Consider the following 8,902-nt stretch of genomic DNA (forward strand, 5'->3'; position numbering starts at 1 on the left):
AGAACTCAAATTACCTAATACTGTATTATTTCCTTTTAAATTAATTTACAGTATTTGGTTAATTGATTTTAATATATAAAAGTCTTTCTCCCCCTGTATTCAGGGTCCAGGCTTAAGCTAAGGAGATGTCTGGTCCTGGTTTGTTGAGTAGTTGGCATGCATTTCTTAATAAATCGATATGCTCAGAAAATTGAACCTTTATTTCCTTAGTCATTTCATCTTTCATCTGTCACACCTGCATGGCTGAGAAACCAGACTTTTCACTCAGAGACCAGATTTGTTTAATGCTTAACTCAGGACTTAGGTTATGCTGACCTCAAACCTTTCGGGTCTGAAGATTAATGTAAGTTATTTTCTTCTGCTATACATTTCAATGTGTCTTTTCTAGAAACTGCCTTGGTGTTGGCCAATCAGCAATTATTTCCTTGTTCTTTTCCCCCTACCCTATATAATGTGTAACTTACAGACACAAGAGGTGACAAACTCACCTCTATTTTGCTTTCCCCTCTGCAGGATGTCTTAGTAAACTTCTAAATTATTTCAGTTCTGAGTTTGTTCTCTGCCACATCATTAAGTTAGCATCTAGTGTGAGACACGCCCCTCTTCCTCTCCAGGCCCTACTGAACAGGACACATTGAAACACATTGAAAATGTAGGAATAATTTGCCAGTCATTCCTGAAGAGCTGGGCCTGAGTAAGGTAGGAATATATCCTGGCTCTTGTTCCAAGTCAATTAAGGGTAGTTGGGACTGCCATACTTTGGTCTCCATCCCCAAATTCACTCCTGGACAGTAACTAAAAGCAGGACTCCCAGATGTCCTACTCAACCTCATACCCAGGAACTTGGCAGCCGGATGTGAGCTCTCATTACCCACCCAGTGTAACAAGATGAGATTTCCCTGTTGGCATCCTAGTCCAGTTCCTACCCCATTTCCCCACCTCTGAAAATCCTGCCCCAGACTCTTCCTATGAATCACACCATAGGGAACATACAAACTTCCCCCTAACCCACACAGAGACCATGTTACCTTCTTCTATTTTGGATCAGTAAAATGAATTGTAAGTCAAAGAAAATCTGCAAGCTAATTAAAAACAAAACAAATAAACAAAACCAAAACAAAACCTTGCAACATTAAAGACATAAGAAAATAAAATTCTGCTAAAGTTTAAACAAAAGGAATATGATGGAAGAAGTGATGGTGAAAAAAATAATTGTATATAAGCACATTAAATGAATTAAAGCAAGACTGTAAAGCTATCTCAAAAAGCACAAGAAGAAATTAAAATAACAACCAGGGAAACTGCCAAACAATATACAAGGTCTAAAAATATCTTTCACTGCTGCAGGCAGCTCTCTGATAATTTAAGTTACAGAGGATTTGCTTTGACAGAATGAGTTTTCCCACAGGTGCTTCTACAACATCGATGAAATCACTCATCTAGCCAAAAATATTTAAATACAATTTAATATTCACATAAACAAGAATAAATTATGTATTTTTGACTCAGTGTAAAAAAAGTCAAAATTAAAGTATGAACAACATTGATATAATGAATAACACAATACTTATATCAAAGAAGCAGACTGAAATTAACTCTCCACATTACTGGAAAATGGGGTGGTAAAAAGGAGCCCTAATTATTAGCGCATATATTTCACAGTTACATATGACACACTATCAAGGCTATTTAGCAGATTCCTCTTAGGCATAAGCTTGGTTGTACCTTTGTTAACAGAAGTTATTGCTTATCTATTATCAAAAGTGGAAAACACCAGTGACTCCTCCACATTTAGGCAGATTAAACATTTCTGTACTTTATCCAAAGCATTCACAACTTGTATCAAAAATAAATCTACAAAAACTTATAAGAAAATTGAGGAGCAATGGATGAAGAATACAAGTATGACAAAAGTACCAGATGTGTAATAAGCATCTTATTATTGATTCAGTAATTATTAAGCAACATGTCCCAAAGTATATTAGTATTTATGCTGTCTTTGATTAGTATCAGAAATCTTCTGACTCAGATACCTGTGGCTTGTTTATGTACTGTAAACACAAATCTACCTCAAAGGCTAGAATATCTGAAATCCACATGGTAAATGGGCTTGATTTTTAAAATTCAACCAAAATAACAATATCTTCAACAACTGATTAAAACATGAAATCTTTTAGGGATGTGACTTAAGCCATTTATAATTCTTCCTAGCCACAAGTCTATTATTTTCTTTCCTATATGGAATTTAATACATGGAGCAAAGATAGTCAATGAAATCTGAGTATATGTAGATATCACATTAAACCAATAACTGAAGGTTGTACCTACAAATATCTTTCCCAGGAAAGACACATTAAGCAACAAAGGAGGAGACTGTGACTGAATATTCTCTCTCTCTCTCTCTCTCTTTCTCTCTCCCTCTCTCTTTCTCTCTCTGTCCTTCCCTCCCTCCCCCCATCTGTGTGTATACATATACCCATATATACATATTGTAACATCATGCACAGCAGATTTCCAGAAGAATTGCTACTGTGAACAACTTTTGAGGTTCTGATTACACAGTATAGTGAGCACTCTATTCCATAACAAATCAAAGCAAAACATTCACAGAAAAGCAAGGTTCAGCATTCACAATATTACAATTTATATTCACAGATTATCATTAAAATGACCACATAGTTTTCACCAAAGTGGTCACAATATTTAGAACAAAGAACAATTATCTCAAAGTACAATAGTCAAAGTCTTCCACTCCTGGCAGAACTTGATTAACTCAATCAGTCACTTATTCAGCAATCAGTTACTAAGTATCATACACAAACCCTCCACCCCTAGGTTACTAGTAAACTACAATTTCAATGTTACTTAGTACCCAGGGAGAGGTCTTTTCATCTTGACTTGGGGCCAGTTCTCAGATTCCCTGCATCCCCTTCTATGGTCTCAGATTCTACCTGGATTCACCAGACTGTCACCTGGGTTCAATGGCAGATAGCTCCCAGTTCCTTGTTCAGTTCTCTGTGTAGGTCTGAACTCCACACTGAAGTTCACAGGGTCTTGTCCATGTCAAATACTTCACAATTTCTGCTCCAGGGAATTCAAGGCTCAACCAAGCCACAAACAAAGTCTCAGTATCCCAGTCATGCTTCCTTAGTCACCTGGGCTCTTGGCTCCTGGATCCTGGGCTACTGGCTCCGGGCTCTGGGCTCCAGGCTCCAAAAGAAGCTCCACCACAACAAGTTTTCAGGTAATTCTGGCTCAGTTCTCCATTTTCTCTTCTGTAGCTGCTCTGCCACTAGATGCTGGTCCCAAGAAATTCTGACTGTGCCTCTCTAGGGTTTTTCTTATATACACACAACATTAGCTGACTGTTTCAGCCAACTCCTTCCTGCTATGTCAGCAACAGGAGACAGGAGTTCATACCTTCTGTTTCCCCAAAAGAGGCATGATCAATTACTAAGTGCTAAGTACCTGCTACCTTTGCCAACATAAAGGGATCTTCAAATTCAAATTATATTACCATTACATATATATATATATATATATGCACACACATACAGACACATACATACGCATATCGTGAATTTAAGACTACAGAATTCCAATTTTAATGTACACTTTCATAGTTAAAATGTATCAACAGGTTTGGAATGACTCCTTCAAAGCCTCCATACAATATTAACACATCACAGGGAATTATAAAGCATCTATAAAAATATGGATAATTTTTCACCATAAAAGAAAAGAATTTGTGGATATATTTAGAACACATGACAAAAAAGTTAAAGAAGTTACAGAAATATTTTAAGAACTAAGAGACATTATTTCATTGAGTAATAGTAAAAACTGACAAATACTACTCAATGACAAATGTAATGAAAAATAGTTTATTTCTAGGTCAGGGGTTCTTTTTTTTCCCCCTTTTTGGAGGGCAGTTGGGGTTAAGTAACCTGCCCAAGGTTACATGGTAAGTATTTTTTTTTTGGTGTGTGTGTGTGTGTGTGTGTGTGTGTGTGTTGGGGGGGGTTGTGGGTGGGTGTGTGGGTGTTAAGTGTCTGAGGCCAGAACCAAACTCAGGTCCTCCTGACTCTGGAGCTGGCACTTTACTCACTGTGCCACTTAGCTGCCCCATAGGTCAGGGCTCCAGATGATCTGTGGATAGATTTCACAGGGTCTGTGAAGTTGAATAGGAAAAAAAATAGATCTTTATTTTGACTAAATTATAACTGAAATTTAGCATTTTATTCAATTATTTAAAAATATCATTGTGAGAAGGAGTCTGTAGATTTCAAAAGTCTGCCAAAAAGGTTCCTGGCACAAAGGATTATAAAGTCCTGCTTTTTTTTTGGAGTATAAGAAGTAGCTAAGAACCAAGTGAAGAGTCACATGGCCCTTCATCTGCATAAATCAAGTGAAGAACACATCAACAAAGAAACATCAACCAAATGTTTGGGTCATGTGGATGTGTTTGTGGAAAGGGGTTTATGTTGGTAATTCAGCATTAGGCTTTTGGCACCAGAAATTATGGAAGACCCATCTTTAAGAAGTCCAGAAAGTGACCAATATAGATTATATAAGAAAATGCTAGAAAATGTGCTACCCACCAATGAACACTATGAAAATGTAGTCTCTACTGAATATTTATCAATATTTGGCAATGGTGGCTCAAATTATAAGCCAGAACTTTAGTATCTTTCAAAAAATGATAGATAACAAACTGCTGTATTATAAATATAGAAATGTATAACTGGAGAATTCAACCAAAAAATTATATTAGAACCAGAACACTGTTACAGACCAAACTGTTGCTTATAATCTACTGGACATAACATTAAACCATAAAAACTTAAAATCAATGATTTTTAATCAGTGTTGCACTACTAAATAGGTATAAACATGAAGCTACTTGGGGAAAATGCAAAATTAAAAGGCTAATTCAAGCAAACATCAATAACTCCAATAAAGTACCATCTGTTTCAGAAAGGTGAGTAACAAATACTAATTTACTGAGACAGGAAGCCTATAAGAGGCTCAGTCACACAGTCAAGAAAACCTGGGTTTAAGTCTGGCTTTATGCTCCATGGGCAAGTCATTGAAACACTCAATGCTATTTGTAGCTTTTTAAGACTACAAATTACAGATATCACTAATCTACTTTGGTTCAGGAAGTTTCTACAATGTAAGTTTTTTTACTTGCTGCTTTGAATTCACAAATAAAATAATGGAACTCTGTAATGGGAATGTAAATTTTTAAGATCTTCCCTGCCCCTAGGCTAAAGTGCACCTGGAGCCTGGGGTAGGAGGCTTGTTTTTCAGTAGATACTTTTTGATTGGCCAGTGGGTCCAGAAGGTTGTTACATCCTCCCAGCCAGGAGAAGGCTATATAAACCCTGATTTGAGGCTTTGTTTTGGGGCTCACTTTGAGAGGTGTTCTGTGATTTGATCAGATGAGACTCTGGGAAGCCGTTGTTGAGAGCCCCCCGGCTTTGAAAAACCCAGATGTTGATTTGGTATGGATGTAATGGTTGGACAGTTTGGAAACCTGTCTACTTGATCTGTTTCTCTGGATAATTCTGTCTGTATACTCCGAAGTTGGGGGTGCTGACCTTTTCCCCCTGAACTAGGTAAATGATATATGTTTGACTAATTAAAGTAAGCTTGTTAACCCATTTTGAGTTGCTTTCCTTTATCAAAGCAGATCCAAGAACCTGTGTGGGCAGACACCTTGGGGATGCTGGGGTGCTTGCTGATACAAACTCAAAGTTCCTTTTGGTCTACTCTCTTTCCTAACTCCATGAGTCTGTGACTAAAGAACTACTGGTAGTATAGTCTTTAAATCTGGGTAAATGTTCCTCAAATGCCAATAGTTTCAATGATTTCCTAAATGTAATTCTCACAACTATACATTTTCTTAAAGCAAAAAAAAAAGTCTCCCTTCCCCTGCGTTGTAACATATCTTCCCTTGCCAAGAGGGAAAATAATGGCAATATGAAAAAAAAAAAAAACTTCTTTATGGGTGAGGGAACAGATGCCAGCCAAGAATTCCCTGCAGAGCGACATCAAGTAGCAGTCATGCTGGGAGAAATTTCATTTTCTGGAATCATGAGTCAGCCAGTCAATGACAGAACAAGTTCCAGGCTGAGAATGATATTAGATTGTCTGGAAGTGACAATCTAAATGGGTCAAGTCCAGTTACTGCTGACTGTAATAGTACCTGTCTTGCCACTGGGGTATCTGGGGAATAGTCCCATTTAGAGAAATGGGAAAGCTAAATTGAAGGAAGATGACTTTGTCCTCGCTCCATGCTTTTATTCACACTGTCAATTTAAGAGCCACACATTTCTATCTTTTAGGACAGACAGTATCCTAGTGTGTCAGATTCATCTTTGCCCCTGCTTGTTGGGAGGGGGAAAGATGGTGGTGGGGGAAATAATAAGCTGTGATACCGTATGTGGGTATAGTAACTAAGGGTTTAAGGTAGAGGTCTAACTGAGTGCTCCCTTTGCACAGGAGCACAAGCACCCAACTGCTATTTGTTCTTTCTAAAGTCTCCTTGATGCATAGTTCTAACAGTAGGTTTGATCCAGGGTAGGGAAGTCAATACTTTTCTCTAATTTTTTTGCTCAAGGGTTGCAGCAGGCTCCTTAAGAGCCTTCTCTATAGCAAACCAAACTGAGATAGCTTCAAACAGGGAAGGTAAAAATGGTATCAAGTTAAAAAGCAGCATGCCCCAAGTGATTTCATGTAGCTGCACAACTATATGGGGAAATATACCCAAGCACTTTCTGCCAGCACAACTTGGAATTCTACAGCCATGGGATGTGAGATTTTTTTTGCCAATGTATAAAATGAAGATGCTAAATCAGCAGAGTATAAAAATACAGAAAAAAGCACAAGAAATTAAGAAAATAAAGAGAAAAGAAAAAGGAAAAAGAAAAGGAGAGAAAGAAATAAAAAGAAAAAGGAGGAAAGAAAGGAAGAAAATGGGAAGGATGGAAGGGATGGGGAGGGAAGAAAGGGAATGTAAAAGAGAAGAAAGGAAGGAAAGAGGGATGGAAGGAAGAAAAGAGGGAAGGAAGGATTTTGGAATTCACAGCTAAAAAGCTTTATCAAGAAGCTGAGATCTCTAGAAAGTGAAATAGTGGTCTTTTCTCCTATTTCAGTGTGCTAGGACCATGATACTGATGAATCTCTGAGGAAAGAAGCAGAATAATATATTTGTGGAATACTGGTATTTAAGTATCAACATTATTTCTAGCATATTTAAAGGGATGTGTATTGGCATTCATAGAATCACAAGTTTAGAATTAGAAAGAACCTCAGAAGTCATTTGGTTTAATCTCATCATTTTCAAAGAAAGTGAGGATCAGGATTGAGTGACTTGTCCAGGGTCACACTGGTAGTAAACATCAGCAGGGGAATGTGAACACAGGTTCTGTGACTCAAAAACTTGTGCTCTTTCCACTGAATAACACTATGTCCTTTTTAGTGGTCAGATTATATGTTGGGTAATGACACACTTACTTTCTGGAGTACCCCACTGGAAAATTTATTTCAATCAACAAAATCAGAAATCTCTTACCAACTTCACATTTGCAAGCAAAGAAGTAACAAAATTGCAGAACATTTTATTGATAGAAAAGAAGTTAGAAGCATTGTGTAAGAACTCCCTAGCCTCAGCAATCCCACAGTGAAAATTTCTTAGCATCGCAATTCCAAAATGAACGTCTTGTGCTAGGCTTTTGCAAATTTGTCTGGATTTCTCTCTCTGCTACAGTTTCAGGCTGCTCTTTGGAGTTCTCCTCCTGTACTATGTGAGAGGCTTTTCTTCAACATCTTCTTTTGGAACGTGCCTTTGATGCTGTCAGATATTAGTCCAGCAAGGAGGGCACATGATAGTCTAGCATGAATTCTCTATGTAGCAATGAAGTTCTGCATGCATTTGTCCATCTTTCTCACATCACCTGAGTGATGAAAAAGGAACTGTGGGAGAAGATTGTTCTTCAGCTGAAAGACTGAGCCAGGTCAAACAATTAAAAAATGTTTATTGACTAACATCTATTGAGGAAATGGAGTCAAACATTCTCATATATGTGTGTGTGTGTATTTACAAAAAAGAGAACATGCAACACAAATTCCTAAGTAATTGTATCTTTAAAAATGCTTCCAAGGTCACTGGAATTTTATAGTTTTATAAAATTTTATTTTCATAGGTACAGCACGTAGACTTCATCCTATCTTTGAGGGAATTATATGCAGAGGATTTTACATATGAGTATCACTTTGAGAAATGAAAATTTTATTTTACTAATGTACCTATTAAATTAAAAGGAGTTTCCTAAAAAAATCCTTGCTTACTTGATTTATCTCCTGTGCTATACTATCTCCCTTCAGGCAAACACTATATAGCATGTGTGTATATGTATACTATCTTCAGTCTCTACCTACTTTCTACTATCTTGTTACTGACAAATATGCCCATGACTCCCTAATCCTAAAAACAAATAAATAAAATCTCGATCCTATTATCCTGAATAACTATCATCAATTACTCTCCTCTCTTTTATGGCTAAACTGTTCAAAGAAGCCAGCTATACTTGCTGCTTCCACCTTCTTTCTTCTCGTTCTCTTTTAAACTCTCTTATCTGGCTTCTAACTTATTATTCTATTGAAATTTCTCTCTCCAAAGTTACCTATGATCTCTCTTCCTTAAAAAAATATCCTTGATATCTTTTTTTTTAACTTTGTCAGAATGTCTACCTGTATCATTCCTTCTCCCCTGAGTTATCTCATGTAATAAATAATATTTTAGAGAAAAAATAAAATTAAGAAGAGAAATAGAGAAACATAATTGATCAGCATATGTATTAAATCTCAAGATTTTTATAATGTAGCATATGTGTAC

The sequence above is a fragment of the Petaurus breviceps genome, unplaced genomic scaffold (genome assembly GCF_028583685.1).
Source record: "Petaurus breviceps papuanus isolate PSGF00001 unplaced genomic scaffold, PetGlider_PUasm1.0 90895, whole genome shotgun sequence".
Classification (NCBI taxonomy): domain Eukaryota; kingdom Metazoa; phylum Chordata; class Mammalia; order Diprotodontia; family Petauridae; genus Petaurus; species Petaurus breviceps.